The 24,649-nt window shown below is 41.6% G+C and overlaps 1 long non-coding RNA gene across 1 annotated transcript; it reads left to right on the top strand.

Annotated features, from left to right (window-relative positions):
* Positions 1-4,618: 4,618 nt before the first annotated feature.
* Positions 4,619-5,702, top strand: LOC115164591 (uncharacterized). Its single transcript, XR_003869950.1, has 2 exons — positions 4,619-4,987; positions 5,127-5,702. It is a non-coding gene; the product is annotated as an uncharacterized LOC115164591 (long non-coding RNA).
* The last annotated feature ends 18,947 nt before the right edge of the window (positions 5,703-24,649 follow it).

Here is a 24,649-nt window from a genome sequence, read left to right as displayed (position 1 = left end):
CCAAGGTACGGTTTGAGTGATGTATCCATCTATTGGCCCTTTGAGTACATCAACATTTGCCAGTTGATTCAGCACCCTGCTGCTCACAGACTTGATCAGGCTAACCAAGCTGTCAAGTAGCTTAAGAGGGTCTACTTGCTCTCCCTCAAAAGCCTTGATGGCCAACTGTATCTCACCCAGCACTGACTTCAAAAAAGTCAGAAACAATATGTTTTGAGGATCACTGTACATGGAGTATAAAACATCAGCCATGTAGCAGTGTTCACTGGACTTGATAACTGTGAAATGTAGCCTAAGCTCCTCCCACTGGTCCAAAATGCGTGAAACCGCGGGTTCAATGGAGAGCCAACGTGTGGCACACACCTTGGTTATCTGTAAAGGTTTCTCCCCGCAGTTCATGGTCTCATATATGGCCTTGTAGGACTCCCTGTGCTTTGGAGACACTGAAAACCAGTTATAAGTCTCTCGTACCAAGTACTCCACACTACGGGGGATGGTGTCATTGGAAGCATGACTTACAGCAAGCTGCAGAGAGTGGCACACACAATGATTAAGAACCAGATATTTGAGGCCATACTCCTCCTTCAGCACTTTATGGACCCCATTGTTAATCCCCGTCATAACAGAGGCATTGTCAGTCCCTATCCCCAGGAGTTTCTTTTTTTTAAGACAACACTTCTCGAAGAAAGCCACAACAGCACGGGCTATAGATTTGGCATCTCCTCTGTCCAACTCAACAAGCCCCAGAAATGTTGATACAATTGTCTGCTTGGTGTCACTAAAGTACCTTATCACAACCCCCAGGTACTTAGAAACACTTACATCCGTGGACTCATCGAGGAGGAGGCTGAAACGCTGGTCACCCACATCTGCGACCAACTTTTTCAGAAAGTATGGTGCTAGAACACCATTAATCATTTCTGTGCACTTTGTCCTGTGCATTTTGAAGTGGGTAGCAACAGTGGAGTCTGAGAAAGCAGCTCTACATGCTTCTCCAATGTGATCACATGGCAGCATGGAACAGTGTTCAGCAATAGCTAATGCCTTGTGGCCTCAGCCTTTTTTGCAGTCAATTTTTTTAACCATAAATGTCAGCTTGTTTTGGGTGGAACTGTTATAAGGCTTTGCCTTTTGAGTATTTTTTTGAGTTGTCATGTGTTTTTTTACATCACTAAGTTTGGCGTAGAAATCAGCCTTACAATGCAGACAGTATGCCAGTGTATCATCTCCAATAAACGGCTTCAACCAGCCTTTGAATTCAGGGTTTGATTCCCACTCCTTTCTGTATTTTTGAGTGTACAGTTTAGACTGAGACATGATGAGCTAGCCAGCTAGATGTTTAGCTTATGTCACAGAGAGTCACACACACAGTGGACAAGGTGAGTAAGTGACTGAGGCTGTGTGAGTCAAATGCAGTAATTTATTTTTGTGCAGTGAGTTATTTTAGACAAAGAACATTTTACATTTACATCCTGCCCTGAATTACTCACCTTGTCCACTGTGTGTGTGCCTCTCTGTGACATAAGCTAAACAGCCAGCGGCGGCTTCCCGCACGCGCGATTCATTTACAGTCTGGACACGGAGGGATGAACATCTCCTGCCCTGACTGCAGCTGGGAGGGACTGCTGTGCGAGGACTGGGCCGTCTGTGAGTGCTTTTGGACGGGGTGGGACCGGGGTGGGGCTCACGGCAGCACCTGCTGCTCGTTGAGAAGAGTAAGAATGATATGTGCTTTCGCGTCAGAGTTTCCAAAAGTCTCCAATAACACCAGAAAAAGTCGCTAGATTGTTTTGAAAATGTGTCGCTAGAGGGGTCTGAATGCTCACTAAATATAGTGACAAAGTCGCTAAGTTGACAACACTACATCTGTATACAGCCTATGTGCCCTGTCCATCTGGTCAGGGTAAATTAATTGGTAACGTTATGTATTTATAGTCAATTTGTGTGTCAGGAGAAAATGTGAATGTTATCAAATGTTGTTTATATTCAAATTTGGGCTGCCTAGGCTGCCTATACTTTTTTTAATCCAACATTATGAACTGGAATGAATCAGTCAACATAATAGTGATGAGACGTGAGTACATTTCTTTACAAGGCCTACAGCTGCATAGGCCTGCATGATGCAAACATTCATGAAGCAAGCTCAGACCTGTGAGTTCTATTGTCTATCAGTTGTTGTCTATGTGTCTGGGTAGAGGAAATCCCCCTCCTAATTTAGTCTAAATATAATTTATATGAACAAACATAAGGTAGCTGCAGTTTGACAGGGTTTTCATCCCCCCCAGGGCCAGGAGTTTTTTTCCCAGAGTTTTTTAAAACCATGTGACCCGATTAGGGAAAAACTGATCATAGCCCATATTTAACCTTTTTACAATTGATTAATCACTGTCATACCTTATAGGGTCCAGTGTTTTCTTAGTTAGGTTAACATATAAGGAAAAACTCCAGGCCCCAGGGGGTAAAAATTGCCCCACCACTCTGGGACATATGATGCCACCAGTCTGCTTGCAGTTATCGTCAGGTATGTGGATGATCAGGGCTTTATTCAGTAATGTTTCTTGGAATAACTTGATGTGTCAAGTGAGTGAGTTGCCAGTCTGTTTGACTTTATGAATTTTGAGATGTCTGAGTTTAAATTCATAGATGGCGCTGCTGTAATGGAATGTACAGTTGAAGTCGGAAGTTTTCACCTTAGCAAAATACATTTAACCTCAGTTTTTCACAATTCCTGTCATTTAATCCTAGTAACAATTCCCTGTCGTAGGTCAGTTAGGATCACCACTTTATTTTAAGAATGTGAAATGTCTGAATAATGGTACAGAGAATTATTTCTTTCTTTCAAAACATTCCCAGTGGGTCAGAAGTTTACATACAGTCAATTAGTATTTGGTAGCATTGCCTTTCAATTGTTTAAATTGGGTCAAACGTTTCGGGTAGCCTTCCACAAGCTTCCCACAATAAATTGGGTGAGCTGGTGTAACTGAGTCAGGTTTGTAGGCCTCCTTGCTCGCACATGCTTTTTCAGTTCTGCCCACAGATTTTCTATAGGATTGAGGTCAAGGCTTTGTGATGGCCACTCCAATACCTTGACTTTGTTGTCCTTAAGTCATTTTGCCACAACTTTGGAAGCATGCTTGGGGTCATTGTCCGTTTGGAAGACCCATTTGCGACCAAGCTTTAACTTCCTGACTGATGTCTTGAGATGTTTCTTCAATATATCCACGTAATTTTCCTGCCTCATGATGCCACCTATTTTGTGAAGTGCACCAGTCCCTCCTGCAGAAAAGCACCCCACAACATGATGCTGCCACCTCCGTGCTTCACTGTTGGGATGGTGTTCTTCGGCTTGCAAGCCTCCCCCTTTTCCCTCCAAACATAAAGATTGTCATTATGGCCAAACAATTATATTTTTGTTTCATCAGACCAGAGGACATTTCTCCAAAAAGTTCAGTCTTTGTCCCCATGTGCAGTTGCAAACCGTAGTCTGGCTTTTTTATGGTGGTTTTGGAGCAGTGGCTTCTTCCTTGCTGAGCGGCCTTTCAGGTTATGTCGATATAGGACTCGTGTTACTGTGGATATAGATACTTTTGTACCTGTTTCTCCAACATCTTCACAGGGTCCTTTGCTGTTGTTCTGGGATTGATTTGCACTTTTCGCACCAAAGTACGTTCATTTCTAGGAGACAGAATGCGTCTCCTTCCTGAGCAGTATGACGGCTGTGTGGTCCCATGGTGTTTACACTTGCGTACTATTGTTTGTACAGATTAACGTGGTACCTTCAGGCGTTTTGAAATTTCTCCCAAGGATGAACCAGACTTGTGGAGGTCTACAATTTTTTTTCTGAGGTCTTGGCTGATTTCTTTTGATTTTCCCATGATGTCACGCAAAGAGGCACTGAGTTTGAAGGTAGGCCTTGAAATACATCCACAGGTACACCTCCAATTGACTCAAATGATGTCAATTAGCCTATCAAAAGCTTCTAAAGCCATGAAATAATTTCTGGATTTTTTTCAAGCTGTTTAAAGGCACAGTCAACTTAGTGTATGTAAACGTCTGACCCACTGGAATTGTGATACAGTGAAATAATCTGTCTGTAAACAATTGCTGGAAAAATGACTTATGTCATGCACAAAGTAGATGTCCTAACCGACTTGCCAAAACTATAGATTGTTAACAAGACATTTTTGGAGTGGTTGAAAAAATGAGTTTTAATAACTCCAACTTAAGTGTATGTAAACTTCCGACTTCAACTGTATCTGCTATTTGTCTTTACAGCTAAGTCCCCTCCTGTTCCCTGATTTTAAGAGGTGATGACCACTCCACTCCAGTACCGTTCTCAACTCTCTCCTGACATGAACTGAAGCCATGTCTCATGTGCCCGCTCATCCACTGGCACATTAAATGTTTCCTCTCCATGCACTGTGAGTACCCCTATCAATTTTCTCTCATTACTGTATGTTGTCACGCCCTGACCTGAGAGAGCCTTTTCATGTCTCTATTTAGGTTTGGTCAGGGTGTGATTTTTGGTGGGCATTCTATGTCCTTTTTTCTATGTTTTTGTATTTCTTTGTTTTGGCCTGGTATGGCTCTCAATCAGGGACAGCTGTACATCGTTGTTGCTGATTGGGATCCATACTTAGGCAGCCTGTTTTCCTTTGGGGTTTTGTGGGTAGTTATTTTCTGTTTCGTGAGTATTTTAAGTGTTCACCAGAAATAAATACATGATGAGCACTATCCACACTGCGCCTTGGTCTACTCTTTCAGACGGCCGTTACATATGTAGAGTCAATCACATTATTACACATCAATGATTTTACTCCTTGCTTGAACTAACTCATTCTAAGTTCTTTTGTCTGACTATGTAGTGTGTTGCGGTGTTTTTTGTTTTTGGTGTTCCAATCGAGTCCTGCACTGGTCAAGCCTCTGAACACATCAACTCATGCCTCATACCCTCATCCAATCACTGCTGTGATCCCTTCCCAACACTGTAAGTAGCCCTCTCATTCCCATTTCCCATAATATTGTACTATAAATGTATTTTATTAAATGTTTTAGGTTAAAATAATTCGTCTTTGACGATTTTTGAAACACACTTTGTCGTGGCTGTGCATTCCGCGCCTATACAGTGGATCTCCCATCCTCCTCCATTTTTCAAGTCATCAGCCTCCACTGATGTAAATGGATTCTGGCACAGCACATCTGTGGTCGCAAAGGGGAAGCCAAAATGGTCGCTGTGCATCTCCACCTGTGCCATTAAGGCATTAAAGAAGACATGTTCACCATAGAAAAAAACTATGAAGTGGCTGGAGATAATGTCCTCTGATTATAATAATGATGCAGATTGTTCTTTGGTCTTTGTAGGCAGACACCATTAAATGATTTGTGTTTTTAATCTGAGTTATTGTTTTCTCACTTATGAGCATTTGGCAATGTGTTTTTTGCAGGGTATGTGAATGTATTTGATGTGATATATATGGACCATGTCCAATATAAACAAACATACCACAGCAAAAAAATAGAAAAATACCAAACTTCCATTTCAGCGTCTTGTCCTTCAAAACGCATGATTCAAGACCAGACCTATTGGGGGAGACATCATTTATTGTTTAGAGCTCAAGTTCCTTCTTTCAAATACAGTAGCCGAACTCAGGCAAGACTTGACTTTTCCCATTAAACCAATAGAGTTCAGTAAGAGTCAGCAACCTTTTCCTCTGTCATTTTTTTTGGTCATCTGCGGACTCAGATGTGAATATTGTAACACTGCGACATCCACATGAAAAACTGTCCTACTTTCCTTATTAGGCTTTGTTTTTAGATTGGATTTGGACAGAATTTATTGACTAGTGCAGCAATCCTACGAGCACTTTATTTCCAAATAAAATAAAGAATATGGAAACACTGGTAATTCCAATAACTGATTTTGAATGTAATAATAATGTAGTTGAGATATTGGTCGGTCACAGCCTGGGATCGAACCTGGGTCTGTAGTGACGCCTAAGACCGCTGCGCCACTCGGGAGGCCCTGCTGTAATTTTTCTAGATTTGAACACGATATCCCAGAAACCTCTGCTTTCATTGGTAGTCTCTGCTGGGATGACGTAGTATAAAGATCTGCGCTAAGACTTTGTGGCTGTGTTATCTAGTGGGAACCCAGAGCAACAGAGTGGAGATTTGAGACTGTGGATGCCGATACGATAACAGTTACAGACAAGATTGAAAACTCGATTCCATTTTTGCAATAATGTCTTCAAAACAGGCACTGAAAATGTTATACACCTGCTATAATTCTGGTTTTTATATTTTAATGAAAAGATATTCAAATTGTTGTCATCCAGAAAGGTAGCTAACGTTAGCAATGTCAAGGTAGCTAGCTAGCTACGTGGTTGATAATAGCTACCATGAATTTTGCTGCCTGGTACAATGTTAGATAGCTTGCTAGCTGTCGTCAGATTGCTAACTTAGTACATTAGCTTTTTTACGAAAGTTTGAAAGCTATGTAAAAGAATGCATTTTAACTTTCGTATTTCTGCATTCATGGAAAATAACCTTGGCTTTGGCATGCTTTCAGTCCTTTGCCATTCTGACACCTATACTGGTTAGCTAGCCTCTCTAGGGTAGGGGGCAGTATTTGCACGGCCGGTTAAAAAACGTACCCGATTTAATCTGGTTATTACTACTGCCCAGAAACTAGAATATGATATAATTGTTTGATTTGGATAGAAAACACCCTAAAGTTTCTAAAACTGTTTGAATGGTGTCTGTGAGTATAACAGAACTCATATGGCAGGCAAAAACCTGAGAAGATTCTGTACAAGAAGTGCCCTCTCTGACCATTTCTTGGCCTTCTACACTCTCTTTATTGAAAACTGAGAATCTCTGCTGTAACGTGACACTTCCAACGGCTCCCATAGGCTCTCAGAAGGCGGCAAAACGTTGAATGATGACTTTGCAGCCCATGGCTGAAAAACAGTAGCGCTTTTGGATAGTGGTCGTTCTGAGAACAAAGAGACTGGGGCTCGCGTGCACGAGACGACTCCATGTTTACATTTTCAGTCTTTGAACGAAAACAGGGTTTCCCGGTCGGAATATTATCGCTTTTTTACGAGAAAAATGGCATAAAAATAGATTTTAAACAGCGGTTGACATGCTTCGAAGTACGGTAACGGAATATTTAGAAATGTTTTGTCACGAAACGCGTCGGGCGCGTAACCCTTCGGATAGTGTCTTGAACGCATGAACAAAACGCCGCTATTTGGATATAACTATGGATTATTTTGAACCAAACCAACATTTGTTATTGAAGTAGAAGTCCTGGGAGTGCATTCTGACGAAGAACGGCAAAGGTAATCCAATTTTTCTTATAGTAAATCTGAGTTTGGTGAGTGCCAAACTTTGTGGGTGTCAAATTAGCTAGCCCGTGATGGCCCGGCTATGTACTCAGAATATTGCAAAATGTGCTTTTGCCGAAAAGCTATTTTAAAATCGGACATATCGAGTGCATAGAGGAGTTCTGTATCTATAATTCTTAAAATAATTATGTTTTTTGTGAACGTTTATCGTGAGTAATTTAGTAAATTCACCGGAAGTTTGCGGTGGGTATGCTAGTTCTGAACGTCACATGCTAATGTAAAAAGCTGGGTTTTGATATAAATATGAACTTGATTGAACAAAACATGCATGTATTGTATAACATAATGTCCTAGGAGTGTCATCTGATGAAGATCATCAAAGGTTAGTGCTGCATTTAGCTGTGGTTTGGGTTTATGTGACATTATATGCTAGCTTGAAAAATGGGTGTGTGATTATTTCTGGCTGGGTACTCTGCTGACATAATCTAATGTTTTGCTTTCGTTGTAAAGCCTTTTTGAAATCGGACAGTGTGGTTAGATTAACGAGAGTCTTGTCTTTAAAATGGTGTAAAATAGTCATATGTTTGAGAAATGGAAGTAAAGCATTTCTAAGGTATTTGAATATCGCGCCACGGGATTCCACTGGCTGTTGAGTAGGTGGGACGATTTCGTCCCACATACCCTAGAGAGGCTAGCTAGCTAATAACATTAATGGGATGGCCCCTTGATTCTCAAGAGCTATGGCTTACAGGTTTAATTGCAAGAGCTGTCCTTTGAAGAAAGGGGAGAGGTGCTGGAGCTGGCCGCTTCCCGTTGACCTGGAGTGATTTTTGACATGGAGTACCAGAGGGCTATTCCAGTGTCTCCCAGGCCGTGGACAGCCTCACTGGTGCACCTGCCTGAATTGGAGGGAGACTCCTGCACCTTACAACACACAACTGCTGCCATTTCACCACTGCAATATTACATTTATTGGTAACACTTTACTTGACACCCAAAGTCATAACACGTTATGACATGGTCATAACAGCTGACATAACTTGTTATTACCTGTCATAATATGGTCATAACACTGTCATGAACAATATATTTACACCTGTTGTGACAGATATTGCTTTATTTTATGGCACCTACATAAGTGTAAAAACCCACATTTATTCAAACTTGTTTTTTCCCTGCCAAGAAGTTTCCTTCGTTTGAAAGTTTGTTTCTTAAGTACTTTGTTGTTGTAATTCATTCTTTACAGTCATGTTTTTTTCACATATTTTAAATAACTTGCCTAAAATATACTTTATGACACTGTCAGAATGACACTGTGTCACTTTACTTAGCCTAAAATAATTCGCTTTATGACACTGTCAAGAAGCATTATGACCGTCATAATCATTAAGCCAGATAGGCATATCACGTATTATGTCTGTGTAACAGTATAGCTTCCGTTCCCTCTCCTCGCCCCTACCTGGGCTTGAACCAGGGTCTCAGAGCGAGTGACATCGACAACAGCCACCCTCGAAGCATTGCTATCCATCGCTCCACAAAAGCAGAGCAAGGGGAACAACTACTTCATGGTCTCGGAGTGAGTGACATCACCAATTGAAACACTGTTAGCGTGCACCACCGCTATAGCTATTTCACATCGGTTACATCGGTCATCAGTCAAAAAGAGAGTGTCTTGTCCTGCTTCTGAAATCTTCTCCTGCATTCATCCCAGTCATCAGCATGATGCAGAGCATTGGGGTAGGTGCATCTGACATCAATTTGTGCGCAATTACAATGTTAATTAAATATGGTCAATTTCAGAAAATGGTATATAACATAGACATATGTTTGACAAGTAGGTTATGGTGTATTACTCCTCGTGTTACTACTTTTTCTTTTTTACTTTTTATTATTTTCTAACTGCATCGTTGGGAAGGGCTCTGAAGCAAGTCTACACCCGTTGTATTCGGCGCAAATTTGTTTTGATAAATATAATTTTGGAGGTTTTACATCATTCAAATCTTTTTCACAACTTTTAGAACAACTAACACTTACATCTTGTTTCCCTATGCACACGTGCTGCCAGTAGGGTTCCAGCCTCATAAGCCCTATTCGGACGGGATAAGTGTTACTGGGGGGAGCTCAGGTAATGTAATTATGTGCACGAGCACAAATCACCACATCCGTAATGTTAGTCCCATCCGAATCTTCCATGTCAGTCATTTTTTACTTGGCAGAAAGTTTATTATCCCAGCCCTAAAAACCTACTGTTTTTCGACAAATTCCCAGGACCTCTGACAATACTTATCCTGTGTGAATTGTTAGGGTTTGACTAGCTATTTGTTAGCATAACCTATATAAAATAACAGAGCAGCTATGCTATAATATTAAGTATATAAACTATAGATAATTGAGTACTGCTATATGTTAAGAGGAAGTGGCTCATGTGATGGTGGGTCATGTGGAAAGAATACTGATGCTTTAAAACAGGGTTTTGCAAGAGCATTTTGCTGAACAACAGCAATAACAGGATATGGGTGAAATGTATATGCAGGGGGGTATAAGGGTTTTAGAGAACTGCGCATTGTGCAGTCACAAGTTGAGACATCCGCCAGGAAGCTGGAGTGCGTCTAGAGGTTGGGACCAACCTGCACGCCAACGATAGGCTGGAATAAGTCTAAACCATATTCTAGCCTCTACTATGACAGGCCCTCAGGGAGAGGGAACTAAGTCTGTCCAGTATTTAAGGAAGAACTTGTAATGTCATTCTAGTTCTCTGTCTGCCCTGCGTGGTGTTACAGGGAGCCCGTATATACGAACCCCATATTTACCATAAATGTGTTTGCATTAATTCAAGTACAAAGAAATCAGAAGTTACTATGTGCTGACTATTTTGTTCTGATACCAGATTCGAATTGACGTGACCTGACAGAATCATCATCCCTGTGTTTTGAGGGATATTACAGAGTTTAACAGGTGCTGCACCCAGTTTGGGAAAGAACATGGGTACACATTGATACTTAAAACAAAGTTATATGTGTAAATGACATCACTCTACTTGCTTAACGAGTGCCGTTCCGATTCGGCCCATACCTGGCGCAAACTCGGGATCTCTGCCTCAAAAGCTAGATATTGAGGTGATGCAAGCGGGACACTAAGGCTGAGGAGTAAGTTTCACACATTCATTACATATGCAAGTAGCCTACAGATTAATTATCTGTTTTGTCACATAGCCTATCAACTTTCCTAGTGCCATACTACCCACAACTGAATCTTTCCCCCTTGGTATCATGATACAACTCGGTATTGATACTTGGTCTTGTATCTTATCATTAGTAACATTTCGGTATTGTGACAACACTAGTTGATTCAACCAGTTTTTGCACAGTGGGCAGTCTTGTTAAATAGGCAAGTGAGGCTATTCTATGGGAACTGTGTTGATACTTGGAGAAAGAGTGCCCTCTTGTGTTTTAGAAGACAATGTACAGTAAATCAAACCTTTTCAAACATTGCTATTCATCCAATGCAATAAATTACGGTGTGATTAAACAATATCTCAGCCACTGTGTCAAATTGATTGGTCCAACATCTCCAAGTACTGTTGTACAGTATATCTTCTGTGATAAGCACACATTAGGGCCTTCCACATTTTGCTTCGAGACAGACATAAAACCTATAGAACATGTGTACCTAGTACCAAGTCAATATGCAGTCTGAACCATTGGAAATGGGTGGAGGAGGATCATTAGGACAATAGCAATCACACAAATTAAGTAAAAGTTGCATCAAAAGGTAAATCAACATTATTGTCTGGGAAAAGCAGCATGACCACCTCATTTGGGTTGAATAAAATAAATGTGAGCCTCTTAAAGTTTTTACGTTTACAAATGTCTACTAACACATGCAATCACGGCAGTCTTGGGGTCTTTTTCCACAGTGCTATAAAAAGGAGAGTATTTGTGGAAGTGAAGCAGCATTGGTTTGTTCCTGCTGAGGATGGCTTCTAACCTCGTCTCCCTTACTGCTTTTAACAGTCAGGATATCAGGACACATGGCCACACTATGGGCTCCACTCTAATGAGCACAACATTTTACCCAATTACTGTGTGGAAGCTATGGAACTCTGACCGCAACCATCGGCATTACAACTTTAAGCCTTCCAGCAAAAGAGAGGTTTGGGAGCAAAGTGAGGCTACTAGGTCTAGTCTACTGTATCCCAAATACCGGTAGGAAATAATATGCAAATGTTAAAAATACATTGCATTTCGGAAAGTATTCAGAGCCCTTGACTTACATTACAGCCTTATTCTAAAATTGCTTAAATAGTTGTTTTCCATCAATCTACACACAATACCCCATAAAGACAAAGCAAAAACAATACCCCCCAATTATGCCACTGTTAACTCATGGCACAAAAAGTCAAACAACCATTGTAGAGACTCAACACACATCTTATCACAGATCAGAAATGAAATAACAAAATCGTACATTCTGTCATTGGAATCCTCAAAAATAGCAGCATGAGTAATGTCATCTGCTTCAGACCATCATAACTCATCAGTCTTTTGCCTTCATGGTATGGGCAGTTTAAGTAATACTCTCAACCATCATGACATGGTGTGGTAGAGGACTTCAGCCGAGGGTAGGCACTTTAGCCACAGAATGAGCAATCCTTTTAAATAGACAACAATACTGTTACTGTACACATTGAGAATACTTACTGTATGTGACGCTGCACTTCTCAAAACTTTGAGATGACCACTATACAGCATACTTTCTGGTGGTGTTGCATCTGATTGACAAACCTGGGTAATGCAATGTTGTTTGCCTGCCATGAGTCTTGACAGAAATGTCAATGGCGTGCCTGTGTAAATCTTGAGTAATTTCCAATGTTCTTCAGTATTCAATTAATCAGTCCAAGTGCATTCCTGCTCCATGACTCCTGTCCTACTGCTTAAAGTAAACATGCTCTCAGACTATATAAGAGGATGAATAAATACAAAGCTGTTGGAAACATGTTTTTAGAAACATTAACAAGATTTGTTACTAAGTGTTTAGTCAATGTTATGCTCAACCGAGAAGCCAAATGTATGAAGCCAAATATTTCTAAATGACAATCATTTCCCACAGCCCAGTTACTAAGACAATAGTGAATGTGTTGATTAACATATTCTTATTCTTAGTCATTCCATTTCCACTGGCCCACCAATTAGGCATAAAGGATGAGATGGTAATGTTTACTGGTCACTATGGCAGCTACGAAAAACAATCCTCCTAACTGGGTCGTTGAGAGAACCTTAAACGCCATCACACCATTCAATGTGCAGCCATTAAATCCAGTGATGCCCGCACAAATTGCAAATTTGGTAGCCTAGTGGTTAAGAGCATTGGACCAATAACTGAAAGGTTGCTGGTTCATATGCCTAAGCCAACTAAGTGAAAAATCTGTAGATGTGCCCTTGAGCAAGGCACTTAACCCTAATCACTTCTTTAAGTCGCTCTGGATAAGAGCGTCTGCTAAATGACTAAAATAACAAATATTAATTGTGTAATACATTTAATTGAAACTACTATGTAACAGAGCATATAGGCTTCTCCTTCATTACTGTTCATAATAATATAACAAACTTTGGGTAAAAAGTTGAGCTGCAACAGACAATATTTCATTGGAAGTCTCAATCATGCCCCCTCAATCAAGTCTCAATCATGCCCCCTGTGTGATACTGGTAAATCATTGCAGTTTCCTTGACAGCGTGAGACAATGTTCCCTTCCAACATATGGGAGTATGTACATTATAAATTAGTTTCAGGTCAGGATCTATTTTCATTGGCCTGTATTAAAGCTTCATATGTTTGTTTATAGAATATGTAGCTGATGACATCATATTCCACTGTTGAGAGGGGGCCCACAACTTGGCTTAAAAACCACCCACCATGTTCCCATTAACTCCGAACCCACTCATACCCACCCATATCCAATTTGCCCCCATCCCATTCCATCCCCATCTGTTTAAGAGAGCATCCCTCTCACTCTTTACCTGTCTGCAGGGACAAGACTTCTGGGATGCTGAGCAACAACTGCTGGTCAGTGAAGACCCGTCATTTTTTGGGGGCCTGTTTTGCATGTTATTTTGGCAGTAATATATCAGTTTGCAAACAATGTAAAAAGATTATATATATATATATATATAATTGAGTTATAAAGCCGCATACAAACTTGGTCTCTTTTTTTCCTCTTGAGTAAGGCAGCTCCAAAATGCTGGTGTTCCAGCCTAGCTCAGTGCTTTCTGTGGTGGGGCAGCCAGCAGAAAATATGGAGTGTAGGGCTTGGTAATGTTCTCTAGTTGTGCCGTGATTGGCTCAGTGTTCTGTCAATCTACGGGTAGAGCTCGAAAATTCAAGCCCCTTGGGTGCTGCCATAGAGTTACATTACAAGTGCCCATCCAAGAAGGCTCAAGGTCATTGGCCACAGATAAAATTACATCAAATCACATATGTACAGTAGCTTTGATTGCACTGATAGTAGTTATCATCATGAATCAAGTTGACCAACTACTGGCAAATCCTTTTCAACCCTTGTCATAGGAAGAGAAATAATGAAGAGAAATTATAGATTAAACATATCGGTGCTCATTAGCCATTGGACATAAACATTACACAACAAGTTGGAAATTGCAAATTCAACAATGAGTGGTTTGAAAGGAATCAATGGCTAACTGTAAACATTGCAAAGCAATGCTGTTCAGTGGAGTGGATGCGTGGTCCAAGTCTGGGTTTAAAGGTCTCTTTTCCAAGCTTAAAAGGATAAACATTCAACATTGGCCATGCTGTCAATCCAGCATGACTTATGCTGTGCTCAAAACAACTGGGAACTTGGAACTTAGAAATCTCAGACTTCAGTGAGTTCAAGACAACTTGGAACTCTGAAAAAAACGAGCTCTGACTGGGAAAATGGTCATCCAACTCGGAATTGCAAGTCGGGAACTCTGGCCTCTTTCTAGAGCTCCGACCTGAAGATCACTGACGTCATCATGATTTGCCTTTGTTTTTTTCTGAGTTCTCAGTTGTCTTGAAAAAAACATAAATCCAGAGAATGCCAGACATTGATGACAAAGTTTAATGACAAAATTTGCCCACGCAAGACTGCTGCTCCACCTTCCTGTTCAAGTGAGCACAGCACAACAAGGTGAGTCCAAAAATGTATTTTATGCTGCTGCATAAATTATGTAATATGCCAGGGAGATATGTATACTGTAGCTAAGAAAGTAATACTAACACCGTACCCAAACCGGCAAATTGATTTTGTCCCCATACACCAAAGCGATCACGACACACAGGTTGAAATATCAAACAATCTCTGAACCAATTATATTAATTTGGGGACAGGTCGAAAAGCATTAAACATTTATGGCAATTTAGCTAGCTAGCTTGCAGTTGCTAGCTAATTTGTCCTATTTAGCTATCTTGCTGTTGCTAGCTAATTTGCCCTGGGATATAAACGTTGAGTTGTTATTTTACCTGAAATGCACAAGGTCCTCTACTCTGACAATTAATCCACACATAAAACGGTCAACCGAATAATTTCTAGTCATCTCTCCTCCTTCCAGGCTTTTTCTTCTTTGGACTTTATATGGCGATTGGCATCTAACTTTCATAGTTACCACAACGACCAACTGAACTCAGTTCATCTTTCAATCACCCACGTGGGTATAACCAATGAGGAGATGACACGTGGGTATCTGCTTCTACAAACCAATGAGGAGATGGGAGAGGCAGGACTTGCACCGCGTTCAGCGTCACAAATACAACTGACTTCTATTTTAACTCTTGACAACGCGGATGGTTGTTGGTGCGCGCGAGCAGTGTGGGTGCAATAATTGAATAACGTATGTTTAAATTTATTTTGCAACGCTCGTGGCGTGGTCAGCATGTAAGTGTGTGTTGTGTAGTAAGCTGTTAGTTGTGACGCTCATCGTAATGAGTAGACCAAGGTGCAGCGTGGTAAGTGCTCATGTTCAATTTATTTATATAAACTCAGAACACTAAATCAAAATAACAAAACAAAGGAAAATGAATCTTCAAAAAGAAAGGAGGACCAAGGCACTCTTCATATAATTGATTAAAATGCCTTTATTAGTATGGCATATTCAATAGAAACAATGTTTTTAAAAAACCGATGCGTTTCGGCTGCATGGCCTTCATCAGGGTGTACAAAGAAATAATACAATGTTCTCTGTTTAACAGCTTTTCCAATTAACCCTAATTAGAAGGGGGAGTGGTTAAAATTGATTGGACACACCTAGTAAGCAATAGTATACACACTTTAAAGTGAAATGCTGTAGCTATGTTATCATAAAAATGTAACTCCAAACTAGAAGTATCAGAACACTTAGAAAGGTAGTTCTAACCTTATATGTCTGGGCGAAGTGTCAAGAATAAGAAAGCAATACATTCCATAGTACACTAGAACACAGCAAAACATGAACAACAAGAGTCTAAACATAGCTGAGGGCAATTGAGCAAAGATATCCACTAGATGACAGCAAATGTACCCATCACAACCCTACAGGAAGGGTGAGAAATCCATATCTTCATTCAAACCCGGGTATTTAGTGGCCTGTAGTTTGTAAAGGAAAATGAATGTCACGTTCTGCAGGCTATACTGAGCTGTACAAAAACAAGATCCCACAACTAAAGGTGGAAAAAAGGGCTGCCTAAGTATGATTCCTAATCAGAGACAACGATAAACAGTTGCCTCTGATTAGGAATCATTCTCGGCTCAACACAAAGAAATAGAAAACATAGAAAGGCATAGAATGCCCACCCCACATCACACCCTGACCTAACCCAAAAAATATAAAGTCAACGGCAATCTAAGGTCAGGGCGTGACAGTACCCCCCCCCCCCCCCAAAGGTGCGGACTCCCGGCCGCAAACCTGAACCTATAGGGGAAGGTCCGGGTGGGCATCTACTCTTGGCGGCGGCTTTGGTTCGGGGCGTAGCTCCCACTCCGCCCGCTGATCCCTCCGCTTTTGTGTCTCCGGAGGAACCAGACCGTGGATCATCGCCGGAGGCTCAGAACTGTAAACCCCCGCTGGAGGTTCTGGACTGCCGACCGCCGCTGGAGACTCTGGACTGCAGACTGCTGCTGAAGACTAGGCTGCAGACCGCCGCTGAAGACTCTGGGCTGCAGACCGTCTCAGGAGGTTCCGGACTGTAGGCCGTCTCAGGAGGTTCCGGACTGGGGACCGTCGCTACATGCTCCATGCCATGGATCATCACTGCAGGCTCCGTGCCATGGATCACCACTGGAGGCTTTGTGCCATGGATCATCTCTACAGGCTCCGGGCCATGGATCATCCCTACAGGCTTCTTGCCATGGATTATCCCTACAGGCTCTGGGCCATGGATCATCACTGGATGCTTTGTACGTGGAGCCGGAATAGGTCTCACCGGACTAGGGAACGTCACTGGAGGCTCCGGACTGGGGAACGTCGCTGAGAGTTCTGGACTAGGGAACGTCGCTAGGGAACGTCAAATTATATGCATATTCTAGTTTCTGGGCAGGAGTAATAAACAGATTAAATCAGGTACGTTTTTTATCCGGCCGTGAAAATACTGCCCCCTATCCATAACAGGTTAACCTCTCTAGGGTAGGGGGCAGTATTTGCACGGCCGGATAAAAAACGTACCCGATTTAATCTGGTTATTACTACTGCCCAGAAACTAGAATATGCATATAATTATTGGCTTTGGATAGAAAACACCCTAAAGTTTCTAAAACTGTTTGAATGGTGTCTGTGAGTATAACAGAACTCATATGGCAGGCAAAAACCTGAGAAGATTCCTTACAGGAAGTGCCCTCTCTGACCATTTCTTGGGCTTCTACACTCTCTTTATTGAAAACTGAGGATCTCTGCTGTAACGTGACACTTCCTACGGCTCCCATAGGTTCTCAGAAGGCGGCAAAACGCTGAATGATGCCTTTGGAGCCCCTGGCTGAAAAACAGTAGCGCATTTGGATAGTGGTCGATCAGAGAACAATGAGACTGGAGGCGCGTGCACGAGGCGACACCATGTTTTTATTTTTTCGTCTTTGAACGAAAACACGGTTTCCCGGTCGGAATATTATTGCTTTTTTACGAGAAAAATCGCATAAAAATTGATTTTAAACAGCGGTTGACATGCTTCGAAGTACGGTAATGGAATATTTCGTTTTTTTTGTCACGAAACGCGTCGGGCGCGTCATCCTTCATCACCCTTCGGATAGTGTCTTGAACGCATGAACAAAACAGAGGATATTTGAACATAACTATGGATTATTTTGAACCAAACCAACATTTGTTATTGAAGTAGAAGTCCTGGGAGTGCATTCTGACGAAGAACAGCAAAGGTAATCAAATTTTTCTAATAGTAAATCGGAGTTTGGTGAGGGCCAAACTTGGTGGGTGTCAAATTAGCTAGCCGTGATGGCTGGGCTATCTACTCAGAATATTGCAAAATGTGCTTTTGCCGAAAAGCTATTTTAAAATCGGACATAGCGATTGCATAAAGGAGTTCTGTATCTATAATTCTTCAAATAATTGTTATGTTTTTTGTGAACGTTTATCGTGAGTAATTTAGTAAATTCACCGGAAGTTTGTGGTGGGTATGCTAGTTCTGAACGTCACATGCTAATGTAAAAAGCTGGTTTTTGATATAAATATGAACTTGATTGAACAAAACATGCATGTATTGTATAACATAATGTCCTAGGAGTGTCATCTGATGAAGATCATCAAAGGTTAGTGCTGCATTTAGCTGTGGTTTGGGTTTATGTGACATTATATGCTAGCTTGAAAAATGGGTGTGTGATTATTTCTGGCTGGGTACTCTGCTGACATAATCTAATGTTTTGCTTTCGTTGTAAAGCCTTTTTGAAATCGGACAGTGTGGTTAGATTAACGAGAGTCTTGTCTTTAAAATGGTGTAAAATAGTCATATGTTTGAGAAATTGAAGTAATAGCATTTCTAAGGTATTTGAATAACGCGCCACGGGATTCCACTGGCTGTTGAGTAGGTGGGACGATTTCGTCCCACATACCCTAGAGAGGTTAAAGGGTGTGGTCCTAACCGCAGCTTGTTACCTATATAAAAGACACCTGTCCACAGAGGCAATCAATCAATCAGATTCCAAACTCTCCACCATGGCCAAGACCAAAGAGCTCTCCAAGGATATCAGGGACAAGATTGTAGACCTACACAAGGCTGGAATGGGCTACAAGACCATCGCCAAGCAGCTTGGTGAGAAGGTGACAACATTTGGTGCGATTATTCGCAAATGGAAGAAACACAAAAGAACTGTCAATATCCCTCGGCCTGGGGCTCCATGCAAGATCTCACCTCGTGGAGTTGCAATGAGCATGAGAACGGTGAGGAATCAGCCCAGAACTACACGGGAGGATCTTGTCAATGATCTCAAGGCAGCTGGGACCATAGTCACCAAGAAAACAATTGGTAACACACTACGCCGTGAAGGACTGAAATCCTGCAGCGCCCGCAAGGTCCCCCTGCTCAAGAATACATATACATGCCCGTCTGAAGTTTGCCAATGAACATCTGAATGATTCAGAGGACAACTGGTGAAAGTGTTGTGGTCAGATGAGACCAACATGGAGCTCTTTGGCATCAACTCAACTCGCCGTGTTTGGAGGAGGAGGAATGCTGCCTATGACCCCAAGAACACCATCTCCACCGTCAAACATGGAGGTGGAAACATGCTTTGGGGGTGTTTTTCTGCTAAGGGGACAGGACAACTTCACTGCATCATTTGATGGGGCCATGTACTGTCAAATCTTGGGTGAGAACCTCCTTCCCTCAGCCAGGGCATTGAAAATGGGTCGTGGATGGGTATTCCAGCATGACAATGACCCAAAACACACGGCCAAGGCAACAAAGGAGTGACTCAAGAAGATGCACATTAAGGTCCTGGAGTGGCCTAGCCAGTCTCCAGACCTTAATCCCATAGAAAATCTGTGGAGGGAGCTGAAGGTTTGAGTTGCCAAACGTCAGCCTCGAAACCTTAATGACTTGGAGAAGATCTGCAAAGAGGAGTGGGACAAAATCCCTCCTGAGATGTGTGCAAACTTGTTGGCATACTACAAGAAACGTCTGACCTCTGTGATTGCCAACAACGGTTTTGCCACCAAGTACTAAGTTATGTTTTGCAGAGGGGTCAAATACTTATTTCCCTCATTAAAATGCAAATCAATTTATAACATTTTTTACATGCATTTTTCTGGATTTTTTTGTTCTTATTCTGTCTCTCACTGTTTTTATAAACCTACCATTGAAATGATTGACTGATCATTTCTTTGTAAGTGGGCAAACGTACAAAATCAGCAGGGGATCAAATACTTTTCCCCCTCACTGTATACCTGTGTTTTCTGTTTGTCTGTTGCCAGTTCGTCTTCTTTGTCAAGCTTACCAGCATTTGTCCTGTCAGCTCCTGTCTTTTCCCAGCCTCTCTTTTTCTCACCCTCCTGGTTTTTGACCCTTGCCTGTCCTGACCCTGAACCCGCCCGCCTGACCACTCTGCCTGACCCTGTGCCTGCCTGCCGTCCTATAAACTTGCCCCTATCTGGATTTCCGACCTCTGCCTGACCTGACCCTGAGCCTGCCTGCCGTCCTGTACCTTTGCCTCTGTTGCTGTAATAAACTTTGTTACTTCGACACGGTCTGCATCTGGGTTTTACCTTATCCTGCTACAATCTTTGCAAGAGAGAGGAATCTGATTTCACTGGTCCTTAACTCGTGCCTTAGTCATTTAATTCAGGGTAAGTGGAGTTAGCTGTGAGTTAGCCTGCCCCGGAGCAGGTTAGTTCTGAAGGACTCTTTGCCATAGAACCTGCTTCGTAGGATACCCCTCTGATGTCCTGGTCCCACCCTTTATGCTAATTATTTCACTGCTTTTCTTTCCAAATTATATTTATCTATTTTAAGACACATATTGATGGCCTAAGTCAATGTTGCCACCTGTCAATGATTTTAGAGGGTGGTATAATGATTTAAATAATTTCACTGTCCAGATCCTTCTACACTTGTAAGACATCCAGACACAATGCGTGCCTGACTGACTACCTCCGGAGGTGGTCAGGAAGATCTGATCACAATCAGATCACAAGGCTTCTTGTAAGCTGCAGGTATAAACAAGCCTATTGAGTAGGGCCTGAGTCAACATTTTCAGAAATGTCCATTTAAAAATGTGTGAGGTTGGATCACACTCAGGGATCTGTTCTCTTTCTTTTGTACAAAAGACCTGGATGAAAGTGTCCTCTTCAGATTCAGACTAGTCTAAGAACAGGGGTATTAGCTGGATGTTGCCTTCTAACCACATGAGCCCCCCCCCCCCCCCCCCCCCCCCCATCCAGCCAGCAATGCTTCCTAACATTAGCCAGCTAGCTAACGTTAGTCACCTATTCATAACATATCATACGTTTTACAAATTGGTAACATATAATATCAATTGTAATTCGTAACATATCATACGAAATGGGTGATGGACATCTACAAATTAATACATACCTTACGAAGCGTAACATACTGTATCATACTAAATGGAATGTGACGGATTTACGTACAGAATAATACGAAATGCTCTGAGAAAAAGTTGATACCACGTGTATTACACAAATTACTACCATTGCTAATGGCTGTATCCGCGTTACATCGTGCATAAGAACAGCCCTTAGCTGTGGTATATTGGCCATATACCACACATCCTTGGGCCTTATTGCTTAAATATAACCTATCTAGATGTGTACAATGTCATTGAGTCCTTGGCTATTTGGGTCCAGTAGTCTGGCAGAGCATAGAGGAACAGCTGTCCAAAACATGAACTTTTGGTGAAAAAGTTAATTTACAAGTGTCTGGTTACAGGCGTTGCCAGCATGGCATCTGGTTCAGCAGCAATGGGAAGGAAGAGTGGCTGGGCACTCCTGCTGTTTCTGAGCATGAAACAACCAAATTCAGTGGGGTTTCTACCTTGATCATCATATTTCTGCTACATATTATGCATATGTTGTGGTGGAATCCACCTGCCACATTTTTTGTATAAAAATGCCCACTGGTTAACTGTCTCTCACAACTGGCACTCTGAGGGTTATCATACGGAGGCCGAGAGTGATCAACTAGACACCACAACATGGTCCTATTTTCACATTATGTGACCTGTGTCATGTCTCCAGTGATATTTTAACATAGACCAAGGTGTTCTCGTTGCTGGTAGACTTCGCCTTGGCGTGAGAAAGCAGACACTGTTCCAGCAGTGAACAGCACGGGGCTTGCCTGAGCATAATCACCGGTGCAGGATTGACAATTACCTGCCCAACAGTGCTGTAAATCTCAGCCTACTGATTACTGGACAACTGTGGGACTGGAGAATGGAAACTTAACTCATGCTAACGGGGCGGAGAATGGAAACTTAACTCATGCTAACGGGGCAGAAGGCTGCAGAATAACCCTAAGGGGGGGGTAAGGTTCCACTGATTATCATTACATGCAGGCTGTGTGGCAGTGTGTTGAGGATGTAAGTATGCCTCTTATGCAATATTTTTGCCACACATTACATAAAGAATTGATGAAACAATGTTAATGCTGCTGGGTTTGTAGATTCCTGAAAGGTTTTGACAATCACTGGAAAAAATGACTAATTCTATCTTCTTTGTTCTGTTTCTTTCATATTGGTGTAATTGTTTTTCTACTTTTTCATATTTTTCGCTGAGAAGAAAACAGGAATTGCACACCTCTTTTGAGTGGTTATGTATGTTGAGTTAGATCTTTGTGTAAAACTCTCAGGTGCTTTGTTTATTTTTAAGAGGGCAGATAATTTATCCATCACTTGATTTATTTTTCTGAATTTTGTGAAAGCAAAGTCCTGGATGGGAAATTGATGAGCAACAACTTCTGGCCTGGCATGGTTACTATCTTTATCAAATGTCTGTGCTATTCTGCCAGACATGAACTACAATCAGACCCAAAACAGTAGCGGAGCATGGATTAAATGAAATAAAACTGGATAAATATGGTCTAATTCCTTGTGGTATTTTCACCTACTTCTACCATGTATGAACATTTTGGGGATTTGTAGTGAGCCTCTTTTTCCCCAAACTGCAGTCCCTGAGTATAATGTTAGCTAGGCTAGGGGTTAGGTTTAAGATTAGGGTTAAGTTTAGGAGTTAGGTTAAGTTTAGGGTTAAGGGAAATGTTAGCTAAAAGGATTAAGGTTAGGGTTAGCTAAAAGGGTTAAGGTTAGGGGAAGGGTTAGCTAACATGCTAAGTAATTGCAAAGTAGTTAAAAAGTAGTAAGTAGTTAAAATTTTGCTAATTAGCTAAAATTCGAAAGTTGTCCGTGATGAGATTCAAACTCGCAACCTTTGGGTTAGGGTTAGGGTTAGAGGTCTTGACCCTCACATTCATCATAGGGATAATGCAGTGGGTAGCCTGGTGACCTTGAATGACCTACTGCTCACTCCTGACAGCCTAACTGCACCATGTGTAGAGAGTCAACAACAGCAAGCAAGTGTTTTAACACCTACAACGTACACAATCTGTTTCGCTGCTGTTTCACACGTTTTAAATAAGGAAATGGACACTTGACCAGATTTCCCTCGATGCAGATCTCTAGCTTGATTTAAGTGGATACACACATGTAGCTAAAGTTTGTGAAAACCATCTTTGATCAATATCATCATTGAGATTGTAAAAATATAGTATATACTTATTATAGTGGTGTGGTCAGGCTCAATAAAATATACTTGGTCTCAAAATAGAAAGAGTTGGGTTTTATTGCTTAAGTATTGTTTCAATGTAGAATGGCACATAAAAAAGGAATCCAATAAATTGAAGTCTTTACCACAACTAAAAGTAGGCCAATGTCGTATATGTACCAACAACTTAGAGAAAAGTAAGAGCCAGCATAACACAGTAAAGGACTGCTTGTCTTGGCAGAGCAGTCATTCAGTAATAATTAGCAATCCTCTTATTTTCTCCCGTATTTGGCTCCATTTAAGAGATTTGAGACTTTAAGAGTGTCTAGGATGTATGGGATAAGAACTGAGCTTCTTGGAAATGAGAGTGCCGGTGGCTGGGCTCCAGAGGGGCACTAACTCCAGCAACATGACCCCAGGGAGAGGGCTGGTGGTGGGGGCCTGACAACCATCCATCACTGCCAGTGCCCTGGAACAGACTGAGGAGCAAGCCTGGGGTGTGCTCTCACTGGCATGGCCTGCCTGAAACCATTGACCCTTGCAGCCATGGACATTTACAGACTTCAAGGTTCATGCAGCTTGAAATGTAATGCACACTTATATTTACCGTAGCCGCTCCCGTTTTTACTTTTACAACACAAATTGGTCCTGCAAAAACCTCTCCTGACTGTTGCATGAAATACTGCTGTGGATGGTTGTAAAATGTAGCAAACAAACGCTCTGCAACGTCACTGTAGCCATTTTGGACTTACAGCATACTGTAGACAGGCTATAGTCTAACGACAATATGGAATGTATAATACGTTGTTATGACCTGTGGTGGAATACAGTGTTAAATAAAGGTGTTTAGAGAAATTTGATCATATTGCACTGGGATGTTTGCACTGTGCAGTAGTACTCTATCTTGCAGGGTGTGTGGAGCACAGGCATTTTAAGAAGACAGAGCCATAACCATGTATCTAAATATACCAAGGTCAGTCAGATACAGATTCACAAGAATAACTCTTGGGAATGAGAGAGAGGACTTGTGGTGTACATTCTCAATGGATCAAGCCTGATCCTTGAAACCATTCAAGGGATCATTGCAAGGTTGAGTCAAGAATAGACGGATCATTTCACAAACAGCCAGTTGAGCTCTTCAGGGTAAATGTCACTTTGTTGAAACCCTCAATAGTCGGTAATTAGAGCTCCCTCCCCCACAGCAGAGATCAGACAGGTGTTAATCACTTTAAAGGGTCTTGATCTTTTGCTCACTGAGTGGAATGGAATAATTGCAGTTTTGAAAGTCATTGGCTCATAAATCCACAGCAGTCTTGTAAATGAACAATAGATTAACTGTTCACCTGCAATGACTACATCTTGTTAGCATGAAAAGTGGTGTCCTGTCATTGCAGACACGTTCCAATAATATTTACACAAAAGTATTTTAGGACTTTATTCTAGGCAGGAGTTACAAGAACTGCTTGTCACATAAGATGCCAGTCCCAAGAATATTTATATTTCTAAATGTGTGTGGGAGAGTGAGAAGGGGACAAATCCAGTAAAGATAGAGTGAGTAACTTATTGGCTATAGGC

This window comes from Salmo trutta, chromosome 27, assembly GCF_901001165.1.
Source record: "Salmo trutta chromosome 27, fSalTru1.1, whole genome shotgun sequence".
NCBI classification, from domain to species: Eukaryota; Metazoa; Chordata; class Actinopteri; order Salmoniformes; family Salmonidae; genus Salmo; species Salmo trutta.
This window is presented reverse-complemented; position numbering and strand designations above follow the sequence as displayed.